General features: G+C 47.4%; 1 pseudogene; it reads left to right on the top strand.

The window, feature by feature from the left end:
* Positions 1-778: 778 nt before the first annotated feature.
* Positions 779-8548, top strand: part of LOC136691255 (G-protein coupled receptor 26-like) — a 24848-nt pseudogene continuing 17078 nt past the window's right edge.

The raw sequence follows: 8548 nt of genomic DNA, 5'->3' as shown, positions 1-8548 counted from the left end.
ATTTATCATGGGGTTTAAGCCCCTAGCTCAAAGCTCCACTGGAGTGTGTTTAATCCAGGAAGAGTGAATGAGTGAGTGAGTGAGTGAGTGAGTGAGTGAGTGAGTGAGTCCGGGAGCTGTCAGTGAGGTGGTTTAAATTATGGAGATGTCTTTGCCCCCCCACAGACCTCCCCTTCTTGCTCCACTCTAGACATGTCCCTCCTCTCTTCAGTCCCCAGAGCAACTCAGAGTTAAAGCAAAACAGAGGGAGAGGATCGAGTGTTAGAGGGAGGGAGGAGTATTTCTCTCTTTCATTCCCCTTTCTCACTCTCACTGTCTCTCTCTCTCTCTGCCTTCATACCCCCTCCTTTCTATATTTTCACCTTTTCTCCTCACCTCCTCTCATCATCACTCATCCATCCTCTCTCTCTCTCTCTCACTCTCCACTCTCTCTCTCTCTCTCTCTCTCCCTCTCCCTCTCGCTCTCTCAGATCCCCCTCCTCATGTTAGTTGTAGAGTAAGTTGGGAGCTGATGGAGAGCAGAGGGAGAAGTGTGTGATGATACGGAGCGCGAGATTCCCATGTGCGCCGCTGGATTGTGGGAGGGGGAGTGAGGGGGACCCTCCCTATCTCTCTCTATCTCTCTCTCTCCCTCTGTTATGATGGACAGCACTAAGGGAAGGATACGGTGACGTGGAGAGAGCAAGAGTCCGATTCTCTTGCACCAGAGTGGAGAGGAGAGGGTTACGGTTACTCTCTCTGACTTTCTCCCTCCCTCCCTTCATCCCTCTTTCTCTCCATGGACACGGTGTTGGACGCAGCCTCATGCGCCGTGCTGCTGGCCGTGATGCTGGTGTCGGTTCCGGCCAACGCGCTCGTGGTGGCATGCTTTGCGTGCAGTGCCGAGATCAGACGCCAGGCTCCTGCGCTCTTCACCCTCAGCCTCGCGCTCTGTGACCTGCTGCTGTCCGTGTCCAGCGTGCCGCTCACACTTCGCGGTGCTCATCGGGGGGAGGCGCGCTCCAGGCACCGGGGGCCTGCTGTGTCGCGCACTCGGCACCTTGGAGACGCTGCTGAGCGGTGGTGCGATGCTGAGCACGGCGGCGCTGAGCGTGGACCGCTGGCTCGCTGTGGTAGTGTCACCACTGCGCTACCGCTCAAGGGTTCGCCGGCGCCATGCGGCTGCTGCGCTCGCCTGTGCATGGGTGCACGCTGCATGCTTCTCAGCAGCGGCTGCGTGTCGCTCCTGGGTGGGCTACCACCGGCTGTACGCCTCGTGCACGCTGCGGGAGGAGGACGACGATTGAGTACGACGACTACGGCGAGGGAACTTCGACTACGGCGGAGGCGGTGATGACGACGTCGATGGCGATGACGGGTACGGCGAACGAGAGGCTGGAGCGCACGCACTTCGCCGTGTTCACGGTCTCCTTCCATGTGCTCACCTTCGCCCTCTCGCTTGCCATACTCTGCGTCACCTACAGGGGCGTGCTGCGTGTGGCGCGTGTGCACTGCAGGCGCATCGACGTCATCACCATGCAGACGCTCGTGCTGCTCGTGGACATACATCCCAGGTGAGTCCAGGTGTTATTAAACAACACCAGTCTCCATCTCTGATCCTGTTTGTTAGTTTAATGTGGTCAAAAATCAGGGGACACTGTATTCAACTGGAGAGCATTGACAGCCTGTACTTCTCTGGGTCATAAACACCACTCCAACTCATCCCAGAGACACTGGATGGAGCTCCATCACTCAAGAGAACACAGCTCCACTGCTCAGCCTGTGCTTTAGGCTGCTGTATTTCTCCTGACATTTTGATTTATTTATTTACAGGGTTTATATTAACCCTGTGTGTTTCAGAACTGCCCGGTGTCCAGGTGAATTGGTGCAATATCATCACGCTATTCAGAAAAATGCATCTATCATGTCTTTTACACTGTGTGAATATTTCATGAAGAATGGACCAATAGAAATGCTCCAAATTTAATTGGAATTATTTATTTTTTTACATTGACTTCTGTTGAAAGTTAAGAAAGCTTCTCCTTCTCCTGTAAAGTTATTACATCATAAAGTTACTATTTTGGAGACTTTGGAGAATGACAGTATGTTACTAAAGGACTGGACGTAACTGGCAGTGGTAAAATTTGTGCTAAATATGTCTGTGGTTGTTAAGGAGAACTCCGTGTGAAAAAAATTGCCTTAAAACTCCAAACTTTAAACTTTAAACTCTAAACTTAACACTGATTCTAAACCAAACTCTCAAACTAATCATAAGCGCCAAATATTAGAAAGAGCCGTGTGTTGTGTTTGTGTATCTCTCTCTCTCTCAGTTTACAGCACTGTTTCTGTAGCTTTTCTTCAAGGACATAACAGAGAGTTGGAGTGGATTTAGAGAAACAGCGCCACCAGTGGATGGGAGCTCACACAGTTACTGTAAATGAACCATGTGTAAATAAATGTTAGAAATATCTGAACTGCTCTTTTCAGTAACATATCTACACATTTTTGGAGGTCTTGGTGTTCAGAAATCTATGTAATGTCTAAACAGAAGAAGCAGCTACAACACCAAAGAGAAACAGACTCTCTGTTATTGCTCTCCATTTTATTATTATATGGAATTTAAAAACCAGCGGCAGTGGTGAATTTACTGGCGTTCAAAGCTGCGGCTGTGTAACAGAGCAGTGTGAGAGTGTGGCTTATTTTAGCTCTGTAGCCTGCTGGACTCGAGGGAGACTCAGCTTCGGGACGGATCGGCCTGTGCTCAGACATGACATTTCGTGATGATAGCGAAGCCTCTGGAGGCAACAGAAGCGAAGTGCCTTCAGCTCCCACTCCGACAGATTCATATTCACACAGATCTAAACACTGCTGGACTCTTCATCACTTGCAGGGCTTTCAAAGCACTTCTGTAATCTGATGAAGATGCATAAATATGGTTCTGTCCCTCCAGGAAGGAGAAAGATATATGAAAATGAATGAGAATTCATTTAAAATAAAGTAAATGGGACTTTTAACAACAGTGCACCTGGACCATCCCAGATCCACCATCACATCACTGCACTTACAGCTGAACACACAGCTGTCACAGGATTGTGATATGGTGCGAGTGGATCAGACCCAGCAGTGCTGCTGAAGTTTTTAAACCCTGTGTCCACTCTCTGTCCACTCTGTGAGACACTCCTCCCTCGTTGGTCCACCTTGTAGATGTAGAGTCAGAGACAGTAGCTCATCTGTCGCTGCACAGTGTGTGTCGCTCGTCCTCTAGTCCTTCATCAGTGACACAGGACGCTGTCGGCTGGATGTTTTTGGTCGGTGGACTGTTCTCAGAGGGGTTTAAAAACTCCAGCAGCACTGCTGTGTCTGATCCACTCTACACCAGCACAACACACACTCACACACCACCACCACGTCAGTGTCACTGCAGCGCTGAGAATGATCCACCACCACATCACACCTGCTCTGTGGGGGTCCTGAGCGCTGAGGAACAGGGGGAAAGGGGGATAATAAAATATGCAGAGCAACAGATGGACTACAGTCTGTAACTGTAGAACTACAAAGTGCTCCTGTGTGGTCAGTGGAGCTGAGAGAGTGGACAGTGAGTGTAGAATCAAGGAGGTTGTTTTAATGTGGCTGATGTGTGTGTGTGTGTTTATATATGAGATTATTTTGAGTTTAATCACGACATAAACCTCAAGATCCAAAATAAAACGGCAGGTTCACACACACACACACCACACACACACACACACACACACACTAACACACTGCTGCTGTGTTTCAGTGTTCGTCAGAGATGTCTGGAGGAGCAGAAAAGGAGACGACAGCGAGCAACAAAAAAAATCAGCACCTTTATTGGCACCTTTGTTCTCTGCTTCGGTCCCTACGTCATCACCAGGTTAGAGCCACACACACACACACACACACACACACACACACTCAACCAGTCACTCACACCTGGGGATGGTTTCACATGGCCACTCCCCCATCAAAGTGCGTTCGGAGGAGACCGAAGTACCTGGAGGATACCCACACGGACACAGGGAGAACACACCACACTCCACCACAGGAGGGACTGTTACTCTATTGGCTGCAACACTTAATGATTGACAGATGACTCCGGCTGCTGATTGGATAAATAAAGGTGACGACCAATGAAAAAAAGCGCATTCTCTGTTTAGGAGCAGAGAGAGAGAGAGAGAGAGAGAGAGATTTTTTTTGATTTTTAAAAACATAACATTTATTCAACCATCCATAAACACATATAACAGTAAACAAACACAGTACAACATCACAGACATAAACACAGTATCAATTAAAGCATTCAGCTCAAAGGGCTTGTGAAGATCAGCTCTCCCTCCTCAACCCTGCACAGGAGATCATTACAACACCATTCCAGCTCAAAACCTTCAATGTTATTCAGAGTTTTGTAAAAACCAAACTCAAAGAAAATTCTGGACTTTACCAGGACAAGAACAGAGGTAAAACCTCCTGACCAGATCTGTCCTCCATTTTATTTCTCCTGGAGTTGTATATCGCCAGTTTTGCCTGACCCACTATGAAATTAAGCAGCTGCCACTTAACACGGTCTTTTTGTCGATACCCAGCCCCAAAAATAAAAGCACAAGAGTTAAAAATTTCCCCACATTTCAAAAATAAAAACTCAAGTGTCAGAAAAAGGGACTTAAGCCTTGAACAGTCTAAAAAACAGTGAAAGATGGTCTCTCTGAGTCCACAAAAAGCACAGCCATCACTGACTTCTGGATTATCACAGACACAAAAGAGTTCACTGCTATGACCCCATGTAGGATCCTCCACTGGAGATCTCCAGACCTCTTAGTTAGGGGTTGTTTATATAAAACCCTCCAGACAGGCTGCCTTTCCGTCCCTACCCCCAGCTTGTCCCTCCACACCGTGTCAGGTCGTCCATTCAGTACTGTTTTATTCAACACTTTAACACAGCATTCATATAAAACACGGCCTGACACAGTGTGAAGGTCCACGTCCTGTAGGCCCGAGAGCTCTAACAAAGGGCCCGATGCTCCATTTAAGTCAGGAGTAAGAGCAGTACGTGGGAAAAGGTCCCCCTTGTTGGGCATTATACTCCCAGTACTGTACTTTTCCAACAATGACAGTTCCTCCAAGGACAGCCTGTCCTTTCACAAGTCAGTGATGGTTTCAGCTTGACGGAGTAACCTCAGCCCCAGTACAGAGGCAACATTCTGAATGTCCTTTAAGCCTGGCCCCTAACACACCCACCAGGTCCCGCAATGTCACTGTTCCAGAGTTACTGAGCATTAAAGCAAGGCCCGGTACACCATCTCCAGACACGTCCAACTGAGCCCCTTTTACTATTGGCTCTTCCAACAGCCAAAAAAGTGAGGCAGTAGTCTCCAGTCTGTGCTTCTTAAAAAGTCCCCACATTTTAAAAAGCCCCCGATAAAAAAGAGGTAATCCAGCAAGGTGCAGTCTTTTATAGTCTGTAAAAAAACAGTGCAGTGTCCAAACCGAGTCCATCGACCTTGCGCAGGATGGTGCAGGCCACTTCTCTCCACACTAGATCAGCAGGGCCAGCCAGAAGTCTCTGCAGGAACTGCAGTCGGAAAGTCGCCATCCTACTCGCAAGGTGCACCAGGCCTTGCCTGGTGGAACCCAATGGAGCCTGTCCCAGAAAAAGTCCACGAGGAGCGCTTGTATCCTCGACAATAAGCCCACAGGAGGATCCACACAGGACAACCGGTGCCACAACACTGATGCCACCAGGTTGTTGATTACCAACACCCTCCCCCTGAAAGATAGTTGTCCATGAATCCATTTCCACCTCGACAGCCGTCCCATCAGTTTCTCAATCACACCATCCCAGTTTTTCTGCTGCACGGTGTCATCCCCAATAAAAACCCCAAGATATTTTATCCCCCCTCTTTTCCAGACTAAATTACCCGTAAAGAAGGCAGCCCCCCGGTCCACTGTCCTACTGCAAGAGCTTCGCTTTTGTTCCAATTCACCCTCGCAGCTGAAATTACTCCAAAATCATGAACAATAGAAACAAGTTTCCGATGTCTTTCTGCCCCCTTACCATTACAATCACATCGTCTGCGTATGCTGACAATTGATAGCGAAACTGTCCCAGCGTTATACCTTCAATTTCAGATCGAAGCTTGTTTAGCAGAGGCTCAATGGCCAGGGAGTATAACATCCCTGACAAGGCACAACCCTGACGTATGCCCCGACAGACCCCAAAGGGAGCACTCAATCCACCGTTAATTTTTAGCATACTCTCAATGTTTCTATACAGTACTCGTATCATTTTGATAAAAGACGGCCCAAAACCCAATAATTCAAGTGTGCGCCACAGATGGTGATGTTCCACTCTGTCGAAAGCTTTTTCCTGGTCTATAGATATAAGACCGACATCAAGCCCTTGAGTTCTGAAAACAGCTAAAATATCTCTAATTAAAAAGACATTATCATGTATAGACCTGCCAGGCACACAGTAGGTCTGGTCCTGATGGATTACCTGCCCCATCACATCCCTCAGTCTGGTAGCCAAAGCTTTGGAGAAAATTTAAGGTCCGTGCAAAGAAGACTCACTGGTCGCCAGTTTTTAATGTCCTGCAAGTCACCCTTCTTAGGCAGCAGGGTGATCACTGCCCTCCTGCAGCTTAGGGGCAAGAGACCATCAGCCAAGCTCTCGTTGAGAACTGCCAGCAGATCCGAAACCCACCTCCGTCCAAAAGGCCTTATAAAATTCCACCGGTAGGCCATCTATACCAGGGGCAGTACCACCCTTCATGCCTTGTAAAGCAGCATGAAGCTCCTGCTCTCCCAGTGGTCGTTCCAGTTTGTCACTAGAGCAAGTAGAGATCTTTGGTAGTCCTTCATAAAATCCTGCCGCCAGTTCCCCATCGTCTATACGCTCACTCTCGTACAGCTCAGCATAAAAACGTACAGCCCGCTTACGGATCTCAGTGGGTTCAGTCAGCTCCTGTCCATCTTCAGCACGCAGGGAGTGCATAAACCGGCACTGACCATTCTTCCTTTCCAGACTGAAAAAGAATTTTGATGGGGCGTCTATCTGTGTTAGATTCTGGAACCGAGAGCGAACCAGAGCCCCCTGTGCCCTGACACCCAGGAGATTGCCAAGAGCATCCCTTTTAGATTTCAGAACCCGGGCATGATCCCGGACACACTCTATCAGATTCTGCCTTTGAATTTCTAAAATTTCACTTTCTAATTTTTTTATATTCCGAGTAATATGCCGCGAAACATTGAGAGTATACTGCTGGCAGAGCTGCTTAATTTCAACTTTTCCATAATCCCACCACCCTCGCAGATTATAAAAGAACTGTTTTTGGGTTTTAAAACTAGTCCAAAAAACAGTAAAAGCTTTTTTAAATTTCATGTCTGACAACAGGGAGGTGTTAAAATGCCAGTAAGCACTTTTAGGCTTAAGGTTTGCAATAAAAAACGAACATAAAACCAAACTGTGGTCTGAAAAATGGACCGGCGTAATCCCACACCCTTTAAATATATTAAGATGATGTTTAAAGCAGTAAAACCGATCTAGTCTGCCCAGCGCCACATAACCGTCCCTCACATGGGCCCATGTATACTGTCGAACTTTATCGTTAAAAGCTCTCCACACGTCAAGCAAATCATGAGCAGACAATAGCTCTCTAAGAGCGCGCTGAGATGCAGCGTGAGGTTCGGTGTGATTCCTGTCCGTATTATCATCCTCGGTGCAGTTAAAATCGCCCCCCATGATCAGATAGTCATCACAATTGAGTGATTTTAAAGCTGTGTTAACAGTGTTAAGAAAAACCACCCTCTCAGCTCCAGAAGTGGGAGCATAAATATTAAAAATGGCAACTTAAACCGCTCAAACTGAGCACGTACAACCATACACCTCCCTGCCATCACCTGCTCAACCTCACACGAGACGGCAAGAAATGCTTGGCAAAAAGAACGGCCACCCCACCTCTGGTCGAGCTCATGTGGCTAAAATAAACCTCCCCTTCCCATTCCTTCTTCCAGTCGACTTCATTTGCCCCGTCACTGTGCGTCTCTTGGACAAGCACAATATCCATGCCCTTCTGTTTAATCAATTCAAATAACAGTGCTCTTTTCTGTACGTCCCGCGCCCCATTCAGGTTCAGAGAGCCGATCTTAACTCTACTCATAATAAGAGGAAGGTGGTCAAGGACAAGCAGCAACAAAATAAAAAGCAGAAAATAACTATGAAGTTTCAAGACCATCATCTTTTAGAAGTTCTGTTCTCAATTTTTTAACCAGTTTCTTAAGTCTGTAGATTTCCTGTACCGTAAATTTATCTTCGCTATCCCCTCTCATAAAAGTCTGTACCGAGTCAATGAACAGTTTACGATCGGGAAAGTACTCTTCTACAACAACCCCTTTCATATTCTTGGTCTTATGCAAAAAGGACCGTATTTTGTTAAAAGCATAGACACTTCTCCTACTCCTTTGACTCGAAACGTCTGGCAGATCACCATCAGAGTCATCCAGAGCAGAACCAGTCACAGACCCAGAGTCCTCCACATCCCGTACTTTCCCC

This window comes from Hoplias malabaricus, chromosome 3, assembly GCF_029633855.1.
Source record: "Hoplias malabaricus isolate fHopMal1 chromosome 3, fHopMal1.hap1, whole genome shotgun sequence".
Taxonomy (NCBI): domain Eukaryota; kingdom Metazoa; phylum Chordata; class Actinopteri; order Characiformes; family Erythrinidae; genus Hoplias; species Hoplias malabaricus.
This window is presented reverse-complemented; position numbering and strand designations above follow the sequence as displayed.